The sequence below is a fragment of the Vespa mandarinia genome, chromosome 7 (genome assembly GCF_050613455.1).
Source record: "Vespa mandarinia isolate Hongniang chromosome 7, ASM5061345v1, whole genome shotgun sequence".
Lineage (NCBI taxonomy): Eukaryota > Metazoa > Arthropoda > Insecta > Hymenoptera > Vespidae > Vespa > Vespa mandarinia.
The window spans coordinates 773,418-787,500 of NC_140816.1; the positions used below are offsets into that span (position 1 = coordinate 773,418).

Consider the following 14,083-nt stretch of genomic DNA (forward strand, 5'->3'; position numbering starts at 1 on the left):
CAAAGGGGCGTAAGATCTTAAGATGTATCCTTAAAGAAAAAAAAATGGCTATTATGTGAATCATTCAATAGAGGTAGATTTAAGCTGCTAGTAAATAATATGTATGTATAATATGTATATTATATATAAATATGTATGTCCGTGTGTATGTCTCTGTATGTATGTATGTATGTACGAGAATATATGTACGTGTATACGGTAATATGTTATGAATCATAAGTAATATGATTTATCATCTACCATTTTTTTACGTAAAAAAATTGTTTCCATATATGTAAAAAGGAAACGGAAAAATAAAGTAAATACATATCTCGTATCTATATAAGAGAAAGATGTTCGGTGGACAAAACAGTCTTTGCGAAACAACGCGACAGAGAAAACGCGAACATCAGAAATTTACAAAAATTCTTGCTTTTCTTTCTTTGTTTTTTTTTTGTATTTTTTTTAAGTTTTTTTTTTTTTTAATATTATTTTTTTCTTCTTCAACGCATCGGTCACATCAAAGACATTGTTATTATTATGCAAGTAATATTATTATAATTATTGTTATGTCCTTCATTATCATCATCATCATCATCATCATCATCGTCATCATCATCATCATCATCATCATCATCATCATTACCATTATCATTATCATTATCATCGTTATTAGATATCATTACTTTATTTTATTTTAGAATCGTTGAAATTGAATCTAATGGTAATGATTCTTCAAAAAAAAAGAATATTTTTACTTAATAATTTTTAATAGAATTTTTCTTTTAACGCGCGAGAGCCGTTCACCCTTTTTCTTTTTTTTTTCTTTTTTTTTATAACCAACGAATTAGAATCGTTCTGTCTTTTCTCTTTTTTTTGGTTTTGTTTTTGTTTTCGTTATTTCGTACGTCATAAGCACTAAAAAGGAGCTCGAGTTAACGTGATTATTTATTTCTCTCTCTCTTTCTCTTTTTTTTTTAGTTGTTAATCTTTTTTTATTACAGAAGAAGGAAGAGATCAGTAATCGTAAAGGCAACGTTATCGAACATATATACGTTGAAGTTATTTAAGTCTACCAAAGAGAAGGAAAAATATCTTTATTATAGCCCCCAACAATAATTATCATCGTAGTTATACGAGTATTTACGAACGACCTTTTTTTCTTTTTTTATTTTTTTTTTTTTTTTATTTTTGGTTTCTTTTATCTTTCTTTTACTTTGCTTGGTTATTGTTTTCATCTATACGGTATATTATATTGTGTATGTGTAATGTTTTTTTCTTTTTCTCTTTTTTCTTTTTTTTTTTTACACATGAAACTATGTTTCTCTTGCTGTACTAATAGAAAAAAAGAAAAGATTTTGTTACTTATATTTTTTCCCCTTTCTTTCTTTATCATTTTTTCGTACTTCCTGTCTCTCTCTCTCTCTCTCTCTCTCTCTCTCACTCTCTCTTATTCTCTATACGTTTTCCATTTTTCCTATCCTTTCTCTTCTCCTTCTGCTCACGCGCAAACTCTCATACTATCCTTCTCTTTCTCTCTCTTTCACACACATTTTTATTCGTACAATTTGAAACATTTTCTCTCTCTTTCTCTTTCTCTCTTTCTCTTTCTCTCTTTCTCTCTCTCTCTCTCTCTCTTTCTCTCTCTCTCTTTTTCTCTCTCTCTCTCTCTCTTTCTCTCTCTCTTTCTTTCACAATTCTCTCCAATTAACTAATCTTTCTCTTCTACTTTCGAAGACTCCATTTTAAATATTAATTCGAGTAATCGATTCGCCTATCGAATGCCCTAAAGTCAAGTGTCGTATTTTTAGAAAAAGGTAAAAAATTCGCCATCTTAAGCTAACCGTCCCTTTTACCCCCACATCTTTTTGTTTTTCATCATTTATCCATCATACATTTCAACGTTATTACATCTCCGCTATTTCTACGTTTTTATCACGTTCTCTCTTTCTCTCACTCTTTCACTCTCTCATTCTCTCACTCTCTCTCTCTCTCACACAAAATGAAATCTCCCCGTTCTTCCTTCGTATCCTTTCCATCGTTCTACGTCCGCTTCGTGTGCGCTCTTCTCCTTAACTTTTTTTTTTATTTATTCAATACGAAAATATTCATTGTTATTAAAAAATTTCTCTTTGTCTGTCCTTAAATCTTAATCGCCGTTGAAAAATTTCGTTCGATGCTCGAGGTATGTGGCATTTGTTTTAAAAAAAATTGCTCAGAAAGTCGAGCAGCTGGGACAAAAATCCTGAGGAGGATGGAGGATCGAGGGTCATGGTGGTGGTGGTGATGGTGTTAGTGGTGTTAGTGGTGGTAGTGGTGGTGGTGTTGAGGAAAAATCATTTTTTTCCGAGAATGACTATCCGCTTTCTATCGATCATTATTGATCGTTTCAGAAGCAAAAAGCACGATGGAAAGGTCGCGGGTTGAAAAAACGTCTGCCCGATCGAAAACGTCCCGTTTTCTTTTATAATTCCAAAATATCCCTTCTTCCTCGTCTTCTCCCTTACTTTGTGTGTACGTGTACTTATATATATGTTTTCCTGCGTGCGTACGTGCGTGTATATATGTGTATATGTGTACGTGTGTGTCTCAATGCTTTTCGCAATGTCGTCTTGCTCGTAAGTATATCATTTAACGTCAATCGGTAAAAAAAAGAAACGATCGATTAACCGAACGATCATAGGAATCGATCGATTGATCGATCGATCGAACGATCGGTTACGAGAATTGCAACTACGAACGTTTCCACGCGCGCGTTTCCCTTCTTTTTCTGTATTATTTTCTTTTTTTTGTTTTTTGTTCTCTTTTTTTCTTTCCTTAAAGAATTTATCGTGTGTAGAAAAATGTCTTTCTCTCTTTTCTCTCTCTCTCTCTCTCTCTCTCTCTCTCTCTCTCTCTCTCTCTCTCTCTCTTTCGTTCTTTTGCTCTTTCTTTCATTCTTTTTCTCTTTCTCGCATCGCACATGCATATTCTCACTCATACTCTCTCTTTTTTTCTAAACATATAATATACACATTCACATTAAACGCTATATAATATAGAGATTATTTAGAAAAATGAACGGATTAAAAAAGATCGATAGGATGCAAATTGGCTAGCGACGGTGAACGCACTCGACTCATATCATGCGAGCTCGAGATTGATCAATCGTCTGGTAATCTTCCTATTCCTATTATATATACATATATATGTATATATATATATATATATATATATATATATATATATATATCGATACCTAAACGCTAATAGCTAAGAGTAATCATTGAGTAAAACAGTTATACACACTTTCTTTCTCTCTCTCTTTTTCTCTCTCTCTTTCTCTCTTTCTCTTTCTCTCACTTCTCTCTCTCTCTTTTTCTCTCTCTCTTTTCACACGGTACATTTTCATTCCTCCTCTTCCTTCTATTTTTATTATTCGCTTATAATACATATGTATCTGTTCTCCTCTATTTCTTCTTAATGAAAAAAATCCACGAGTTTACGGAAATAATAAAAAAAATTCTCTAATTATTTTTCTCTTCTTTTACTGAAGATGTCTTGTCTCGCCAGTTCAGAAATAATGAACGAGGAGGAATCTGTCGCTTTCGTGTGAATAGAAGCAAAAAGAGAAAAATAGAAAAGGGGGACGACCTTTCCGAAAAAGATAAGACCAGACGATGATTTTTTTTTCTTTTTTTTTGTTCTACACAAATGTTTTATACGAATTTATTTCTCTCACTCTCTCTCTCTCTCTTTCTCTCTCTTTCTCTCTCTCTCTCTCTCTCTCTCTCTCTTCATTCACTTCATTTCTCACCCCCTTTTATTTGACTTTATCTTCTTTTTTATTTTCGAAAATACATCCCCCTTTTCCAAGGACGACTCGTCGACGAATCCATTCTAAGTCCATCTAATTAAAATCTACGACACGAAAAAGTTTTGTCGTCGATTTTGAAAAAAAAAAGATAAAAAAAGAACGATTCGAACATATATGGATAAAACAAAGAAGAAAAAAGAAGAAATTAAAAGAAAAAGAAAAGAAAAGAAAAAAATAAAAATAAAAAAAGATCTTTAGGAAAAGGTTGTAGAAGCGAGATCTTGAAACATTCTCGCATGTAAGTATATAGTATTTTATACATAAATATAACAACGAAGTGATCGACACAATTTTCTTTGCTGGATAGTTAGAAAAAACTTTAGATACTTTCAAAATTCTATTTCTTGCCTCATATTTTTTCCTTTCTCTTTCCTTTTTTTCTTTTTTCTTTTTTGGATGGTTTCATTTTTTCTCTTTATAATATAATTCACATGATTAGATTGCTTTTTAGCTTTTGCGTTTATTTTTTATTTCTTTTAAATTCATTCCTTTGTTTCACGCGTCGATGGTGGCACATGACAACCCCGAGAATACAATGAAAAAAAAAGAAATAAGACAATTATATAAAAAAGAACACTTATAAATGTACAAAGCTCCGTGCTAAATAAATCGTTAAATAAATATATATATATATAAATATATATATATATATACATATATATACGTATATATACATAAACACGTAGAGAATTGTGTGTATGTATTTATGTGTGTGAATGTGTGTGTGTGTGTGTTTGTGTATGTTATATGTGCATATGTGAAATTACATGTATTCTCTTTTGCGTGTATATGTATATATGTTAGTCCTTTAAAGAGGACTCGAATTTTACTCGTCTCTCATCGTCCATTCGCTTGCATATTCCCTCTCTCTCTCTTTTATTTAACTATTACACTCACACTCATTCTCTCTCTTGCTCTCTTTCTCTTGCTCCCCCCGTCTGTTATTAACATTGCACTACTCCCAGCGGCTTCTTAATAGCGTTTTAATAAACTTTATTCACGCTCTTTTATACTCACTATATAAGAAAAAAAAAAAAAAAGAAGAAAAAGAAACAAACGAAGGATTTCCTCTCTCTCACTCTCTCTCTTTCTTTCTCTCTCTCTCTCTCTCTCTCTCTCTCTCTCTCTCTCTCTCTCTCTCTCTCTCTCTCTCTTTCTCACCCTTTCTCGGTCTCCCTGTTGTTTCCCTTTTCTTCCACGTTGCTACAATTATTGATTAAACCTTATCATCTTATTACCACATTTACATCGTAATTCTTTTTCTTTTCTATTTTATTCGAAGCCTAATTCCTTGTAATTGCGCATCGGTAAACTTGCGAACTTTCGATGCACTATTACTGTTTATATATAAATTGAACTATTCCCTTTCGCACGCTTGCACGCTCGCTTGCTCTCTCGCCCGCTCGCTCGTTCGATTTCTTTCTTTCTCTCTCTTAGAAGAATCGAAGGGGAAAAAGAAATGAAAAAAGTAATAAAAGTAATACAAAACACACTCAAAATCAAATTACAGGATTGCGTTTGAAGGACGTATTTCACTACGAGTGAATTTACCTTCTTTCTAAAAATAATCATGATAATAACAACAACAATAATAATAATAATAATAAAAATAATAATAATAAAAATAATAATAATAATAATAATAATAATAATAATAATAATAATAATAATAATAATAATAGTAATAATAATGATAATAATAATAATAATAATAATAATAATAATAATAATAATAATAATAATAATAATAATAATAATAAAAATAATAATAGTAATAATAATAATAGTAATAATAATGATAATAAAAAATACAAAGACTATTTTCATCTAATTACATGGCTCGATTAACAGATCGAACTCGTAACTTTCCTCGCTACTTATTAATTAATTAAATAATTAATTTTTTATGTGCTTTCCGGTGCGACAACACGTGTATTTAGTGTATTTGCGCGCGCGCATGCGCGACCGGGTATGTATGCGTGCACTCATCTTCGTTTCTTTGGTACGTGCAAATCTCTCTACAATAATAATAATAATAATAATTATAATAATAATAATAATAATAATAATAATAATAATAATAATAATAATAATAATAATAATAATAAAAATAATAGTAATAATAATAATAATAATAATAATAATAATAATAATAATAATAATAATAATAATAATAATAATAATAATAATAATAATAATAATAATAATAATAATTAATAATTATAATAATAATAGTAGTTTATCATAATAAGAACAACTATCATTATAGACAAGAACTACAAACTAATCGTAATCATCGTTAACTATTAATTTACGTTAGTACAATAAAATAATAGTTAACGTTGATGAATTGGACAATTCGCGGCCAAAAGACAGGCTAAGAAAGCAGAAAGATAAGAAAAAAGAAAGAAACAAAGAAAGAAAGAAAGAAAGATACGTCTTTGGGGTAAACGTAAACAACGAGGAATTGTCGAGGCGAGAAGAAAGACATAAATAGATAATTTCGAAAGCTGACATTCTTCCTTCTTTTTCTTCTTCTCTTTTTTTATTTTTTTGCTTTATATATATATACTTACATACATACATATATATATAATATATACATATATATATATATATATTTGTAACTTTTTACAATGTGGGTCCTTCGAATTTCGAGATCATTAAGGAACAAGGTTTGTAAGGGCCACAAAAGAATTAAAAATATATAAAACTCATCGTTTATATGGATCGTCGGCCATGCTGCGATTCTGTCTCTTTCTTTCTCTTTCTCTCTTTCTTTCTTTTCCTCTCTTTCTCTCTCCCGTCGGACGTTCTCGAAATCAGCGTAAAAACAAATGATAAGTATCTCTTTTCACTTTCTTATAAAAAGAAAAAAAAGAAAAAAGAAAAAAGAAAAAAGAAATAATAATAATTATAATAGTAATAATAATAATAATAATAATAATAATAATAATAATAATAATAATAATAATAATAATAATAATAATAATAATAATAATAAAATAAAAAAGAAAAAAATAAACAGAAACAAGAAAAAGAGAAAAAACTTTTTGACTTACGTACGCGAGTCTGTATTCAAACGCGCGCGCGTCTGCATGTGTGTTTTGTGTTTGTATGTGTACTCTCTTTTTATCTCTCTCTCTCTCGTATGTTTCTGTATGAATATATATATATATATATATATATATATATATATATACTTATATATATATATATACTTATATATATATATATATATGTATATATACGTATATATATATAAACACTAAAATGGTATCTATCATGTGAAATATAAGAATAATAACTTTATTTAAAAAAATAAAAATTAATTAAATCGTCCTCGGAAAACGGTACATCGGAGGGTGAGCAGGAGGTGTGTACACGGTTACGAGCTCTCCTATTTTGTTAGGAGTTTACGTACGTACGCGCACGTTTTTGCATTACTTACGGTTAAAGTTTATATATTTTCTTTTTCTTTCACTCTCTTTCTCTCTCTCTCTCTCTCTCTCAAACACACAACATACATACGAACATACAAGCATACAAAAGATACATACATACAGACACACTTCGTGTATGTACCTCATTTCCTTCTCTTTTTAATATAAATCGCACTGAGGGTATTCCGATATATACGATATGGTTTTCATACATTTAAAGAAAAAAAAATTAACACAAAAAAAAAACGATTGAAAGATCTATCAATGATCTCGGTTTGTTTTTCTTTTCGTTGGAAAAAAATCGCACGCACATAAATCATTGAAAATTTCATCGACAATGTTTCGACTTTCCCTTTGCCATCTCTTTTCATTTCTTTTTCTCTCTCTCTCTCTCTTTCTTTCTCTCTCTCTCTCTCTCTTTCTTTCTCTCTCTCTCTCATTCCTTCTCACACATTCACACTTATACTTAACTCATACATTCTCACACTCACTTTCTCTCTCTCTCTCTCTCGCTTTTTTTTCTTTAAAATTACACTCACACTCTCGGCCGCGTATTCGCCGCAACACTTACGTAATTTCTCTGAACTAAGATAGTTAGACAAGAATATAACAGCGGTATAAAAAACTTTTCAACACTGAAAAATACAAATCTATCATAAATGACTACCATTGTTACTCGTTCCCCCAACATCCTCTCATCGCATTTTGTTTTTGCTTACTTTCTCTCTCTCTCTCTCTCTCTCTCTCTCTCTCTCTCTCTCCATTTTTCTCACCCTCTCGTTCCCTCTCATTTTCTCTCTCTCTCTCTCTCTCTCTCTCTCTCCCTCTCTCTTTCGTTCTTTACCTCACTCGCTTTTTCTCTTAATTACATGCATGCATTAGTCGAACGACAGTGTATGTACTTACTTATGTATGTCGTGTACGCGTATGTGTATATGTGTCTAGCTGTGTATGTCTTTATGTATTTTTTTCTGTGATGTATATATCTTTTTTTATATACGAATGTATACATGTATATATATATATATACATTATATATACATATATATACATGTATATATATATACATATATATATATATATATATATATATATATATATATATACAAATTTCGTAAGAGTACGTTTCGATTTCGTAGTTCGACCGCGACCGTCGCTATTTTGATAATAATACAACAATAATCATTAATCAATCGCGTCGATCGTAAACGATGTTCTCTTTGTTTTTACGCATATCTTTTACATTCGCATTTGAAAAAAAAAGAGTCGTAGCTCCGTTGTTTTTTCTTTAATAATCATCACGCCACACTATTGTTTTTCACATTCGTTATGCTCCTTTCTTTCTTTCTTTTTCTCTCTCATACACACACACATACACACATACACTCGTTCACACTCTTTCTCACACACTGTCGCTTCGCGCATGTCCTCTCTCTCTCTCTCTCTTTCTCTTTCTCTCTCGTTCTCACTCTATCTAAATCCCCAATTACATTTCCCCCTTTCTTTCAAGTCTGTCACAATATATTAGATATTTTAATTGTTATTATCAATTATATATTAGTACTTTATATATATATATATATAATATATATATATATCTATATATAATTGTCATTATATTATATATATATATTATGCTTTATCACACATATTACAAAGGAGGTGAAGAATCACACCTAACATATTATTTATTATTATTATTTTGTTGTCAATTTTTTTTTTGTTACTGTCGACTTCAAAACGATAACTTCATTGAAAATGTGGGTCTTTCTCGCGCCACGCTTTTATGAAGACGTGTGACTGAGCCTCTGTGTGTCTGCTGCTGTGAATGTGTGTGCGTGTGTGTGTTTAATATATATATATATGTGTGTGTGTGTGTGTGTGTGTGTGTATATGTATTTATGTAAGTTACTCGAGTATCTTCTGCGCACGCGGATGTGTATAGATGTGTGTGTCTATAAGTGTTTATGCATAAAATAACGCGCATTTTCTTTTCCTATCTCTCACAACGCTGTATGCTTCTCGTCCGAAAAGGAGTGAGAAACGAAAGCGAACACGAAAAAAGAAGAAAAGATAGGAGAAAAATAGAAAAGAAGAAAAGGTAATAGAAAGTATCAAGTTAGCGGCGCGAAAGTAGTCGAAGTCGATTAGAACTTCGCGTCGCGATATGCCACACGATAATAATTATATATTCATTTTTTTCTTCTTTTCGCATTTTACGTACAATAGAGAGACGCATAAATCGAACACTTAGTTTATTTTTTTTTTCTTTTTCTTTTTTCATCTTAAGAACATTCATATTCAAAGGACACGACCGTTTTAATTACGTCGATTATGTGAAAATGACGCGAGCAACATCGACTCTATTACTCTCCTATCTCTCTCATTCTCTTTTACTTTATTCACCTAATTTGCGTGCGTGCGTGTGTGTATATATGTGTATTTTACTTAAACGTGACCGTGTGTTTATCGCGCGTATGTGTGTGTGTGTTTGTATATGTATAGTGTTATTTACGTGGGGCCGCGTCGGCGGGATCAGAAGGGTTACTCTCCGCGATCCGAGCAGCTCTCTCGTTCGTTTAAACATTAGAAAAATTTATCTAGAAAAATCGGCCTCGGTCCTCGGTCCAAGTACTCGCTTCTCAAGTATTTGGAACAATACTACTCTCTATATAATATATATTTATATATATATAATATGTATATCAATATATATTTTTAATTATCAATTGATTTAGGTAAATTGGTACCTAGATAAGTTTCGCTACAATTATATCGATCGATTAGAGTCGTGTTAATGTGTTTGTTTGTATATTTCTGTGTAATATGTGTGCATGTACGTATATGTGTATATGCGTATGTAATATGTTTAATTCTATGTATGTGTATACGTGTATTTGTTTAATGTGTACATGTACGAGCATATGGCCGCGCACAAGCGCCTTCGACGCGTACTCCGTGCTCGTATGTGGGATGAAAAATTTTCGCCTAACACGCGTACGAATCACGTCGCGATCCTATATCGAACGTATATATCGTGGACTACGAACACGCACGTACGGATACGCAGTTGACGCGTCATACAGCATGTATTTTTTTTATAAACTTATCCGCGCTCCTTGGGTGCACTCGAAAAAAAGTCCTTTTCTCTCTCTCTCTCTCTCTCTCTTTCTTTTTATTTCTTTCTCTTATTACCTTTTCTCTATACTTTTCTACGAAGTTTCCTTTCTCTTTCTCTATCTCTCTCCTTGTTGTCCATCTCTCGAGATACACACGGCGGTGGCGGCATTTAATTTAATTTAATCTTCCTACGGTACTCTTAGCCGCTCAGATTAATTCTTTTTTCCTTCTTTCTCTCTCTCTCTCTCCCTGTTTATCTATCTCTATCTTTCTTTCTTTCTTTCTCCCTCTCTCTCTCTTCTTGTCTCTCTCTCTCTCTCTCTCTTTGTCTATCTATCTCTACCTCTCTCTCTCTTCTTCTCATTCATTTGCTTAGAACGCTCTGGCAACGAGTTAAAATTGCACTAACTAACGCTTGTTGATCTCTTTCTCTCTCTCTCTCTCTCTCTCTTTTTTTCCTTATCAACTTTTCCGTCTTATATTCTTTTCACTTCATTTCTCTCCTTTTATTTCCAATTCCTCGCGATGAGCGAGAAAGCTTACTTGTTTTCCTTTTAGAATATCATAATACAATACAAATCATATAAGTCGTATCATTTTTCTTTCCTTTATTTCCATTTCCTAATTTTTGTCCTTTTCCCAGCAATTCTCTCTTTTCTCTCTTTTCTCTATCTTTCTCTTTCTTTTTCCTACTTTGTCTCTGCCAATGCTTGATCTATCGATCATTTATACCGATCCGGATGATAATCTCGCGCGGATTTCGATCGCGAGAATTTCGAAATTCAACGAAGGGACGGAAGGGTCTCGTCATCGTCGTCATCGTCGTCATTGCTTTTTATTATTTTATTTGTTTCCCTCGTTAATGATTGAATCGTTCTTCGAGCTCTCTGCGGCCTGTCTAAACGCCACCTAAATTCTACGGCGATAAGTATATATACAAAAAGGATTACCAAAAAAATAAATATATATGTGTATATATAGATGTGGAGATTACTTTTTGTCCCGCTTTTACCTCTCTCTCTCTCTCTCTCTCTCTCTCGCCTTCTCTCCGTCTCTCTCATTCTTTCTCTCTATCCGTGTCTTTTTACGATTCGTACGCAACGTATTATCAGTCCTTCAGTATATGTAATACATAATGTATTAATATATACTTCTTATCTGTGTGTGATTTAATTTCTTTTGAATGTGCGCGGTTGCGTCCTTTTGCATTGTGTCTTTGTGTGTACGCACACACGCACATACACATACATACATACATATATATATATATACATATATACATATGAATTCTGAACCTGGTATATATGTATATGTGGGTGTGTTTATGTATGTGTATATGTATAGATATATGTATATGTATGTACTGTGTGAACAGGCGTTTCTCCAGTTTCTCTTCTCGAAACTACCCTTTCATTATTTAATTTAATCTTTTTCATTCTTTCTACATCCATCGTCGTAATCGTGCGAGGTTAACTATGTGACTGTATTATTCTTTATTTATTTGTTGTTATTTTTGTTATTGTTGTTGTTGTTATTATTATTATTATTATGGTTGTTGTTGTTGTCGACTGCTACTACATACGTACAGAAACGTCCGTTTATTAAAGCAGATCACACATTAAAAAATGATGTAACATGCTTGACGTACCCCGTTTCTTCATTATCCATTGACACTCTCATTAGATTTTTCTCATTCACATTATCTATCCCGTGTGATCGTGTTTGAGCGGTTGATAAATTGATGATATCATTCTCTTTCACGGTTTATCGTTTTCTATGCTGCTTCTCATTCATTCGAACACCGAGCGAAAAGGATACAATTTCGCGTTTGTAGAACGAAAAAACCTGCATTTTCGAGCGGTGCCCAAGAACGTGGTCTGCTCCGATCCGAGAGGACAAGGGAATGATTCGCTGAACCATCGAGAAACAATTCAGATCTTCGTATATCTCCGGTGGATCCTCGTTAGTGCGAGACAAGAATATATTGCTGTAAGAAAGTGATAAAACGCTAAAATTTTTTCCCCGACATGGCGCTAGCTAATTGATATCAAAGTGATGTCACCATAAAACTGTACAAAAATCTACCCCTTCCTTTATATCATAGATTATTAGCTTACTCTGTGTGTATATAAGTATGTGTGTATATGCACGTTTATATATATGTATGTATGTATGTATGTATGCGTATGTGTGTGTGTGTGTAGGACAAGAGTTTTCGCTCTTTCTTTTTCTTTCTATGTATAATATTTCTATGTATATATATATATATATGTATATATATATGTATATATATATGTATATATATATACATATATATATATATATATATACGTACTAAGTATAATGTATATATATACGTACGAATTGTACGAATTTGTACGAACGCTCGAGGATCGCACCGATGTCTCAAGATCATGCTAATCACACTTGTTGTCCTCTCGTTTGGTTTCAAGCATATCCGATCTTATATAGTGGACGTAAGAAGGAGCAAGTGACCTGTGAACTGATTCACCTATTTATCTAGTTCGAATCTACAATGCTTTTCCCTATTTCTGTATTTCTATCTTTGATTTATATAAACCCGATCAATCGAGCCTACGAGAGAGAGTTTCAAATAAAAAAATATATATATACATAAAAAAAGGAGCAACGTCTTAAAAATTTAATTTGAGACTGGATGCCGCGATAGTTATTAAAAGGAGGACTCGAAAGATTCCTTCGACCGATTAAAAGTATTGGCAGAGAGAATTTCTCAACGTGGCCGAGATTATACCGATAGTTATAATTAATCAAGAAATGAAAAAGAAGAAGATTATGAAGAGAAGAAAATATTAAATTTTACTACAGTCCATTTAATTTTATTCGTTCTCTTGTATGAAATCGTTTTTTAATAGTGTCTCGTCTATCTCTTTTGCTCTTCCTACGTCTCTACTACCAATCCTCTGGCTCCCAACTCTCTCTTTCTTTCTCTCTCGATTTCTTTTCTTTTATTCGATCTGTTTCATTTCACTATATCTCTCCTTATTTACTCTTCGTGTCTCCCTAGCTTTCGATATCAATATTTTGAATAAGTTAATAAGTAAAAAATCATCTCTCTCTTCAGAAAGGTGTCTTTCTACGAGCGCGTACGCGAGAAACGCGTATATATCAATTAACGCACCTATGTAACATATTATTATTATTTTTTTTTTAATAAGAGTCCTTAAGAGCTAGAAAACTGTGTCCTGCGTGTATGTGTTTGTTTACTTGCTTGCTTGCTTTTTTTTCGTTCGTTTTTTTTTGCTTGATTATTTGTTTTGTTTCGTTCGTTTGTTTGTTTGTTAGTTAATTTCCTTTTGTGATACAGAGAATTATCTAATACACAGCGGTTTAAAGCGTGGTTTTTTTCCATTATCGTAATCGATTAATTCAATATCCAATTTGCGAGAACAGTTCGTCGACTCCCCAGCATCGTTTTCTCTCTCTTTCTCTCTCTCTTTCGCGCTCTGTCCTTTTTCTTTCTTTTTCGTTTCTCTCTCTCTCTCTCTCTCACTCTTTTCTAACCCTTTCCGTTAATCGTCTCCCTTTTTTTTACGCCATATATATTTATATATTTATATATAAATATCATTCTCTTTCGCGCGTTATCACCAACTACGGTTTGCGGTTCCGCGTCATTTCCGATCTCGGTTATTCTCTTTCTCTT

At 32.2% G+C, this 14,083-nt stretch overlaps 1 protein-coding gene across 1 annotated transcript in view; it reads right to left on the reverse strand.

The window, feature by feature from the left end:
• Positions 1–922: 922 nt before the first annotated feature.
• Positions 923–14,083, reverse strand: part of orb2 (cytoplasmic polyadenylation element-binding protein orb2) — a 132,362-nt gene continuing 119,201 nt past the window's right edge. The window contains exon 8 of the mRNA XM_035863986.2: positions 923–14,083. This exon is cut by the window's right edge and continues 1,594 nt beyond it. The gene's annotated coding sequence lies outside the window, so the exon portion shown is untranslated.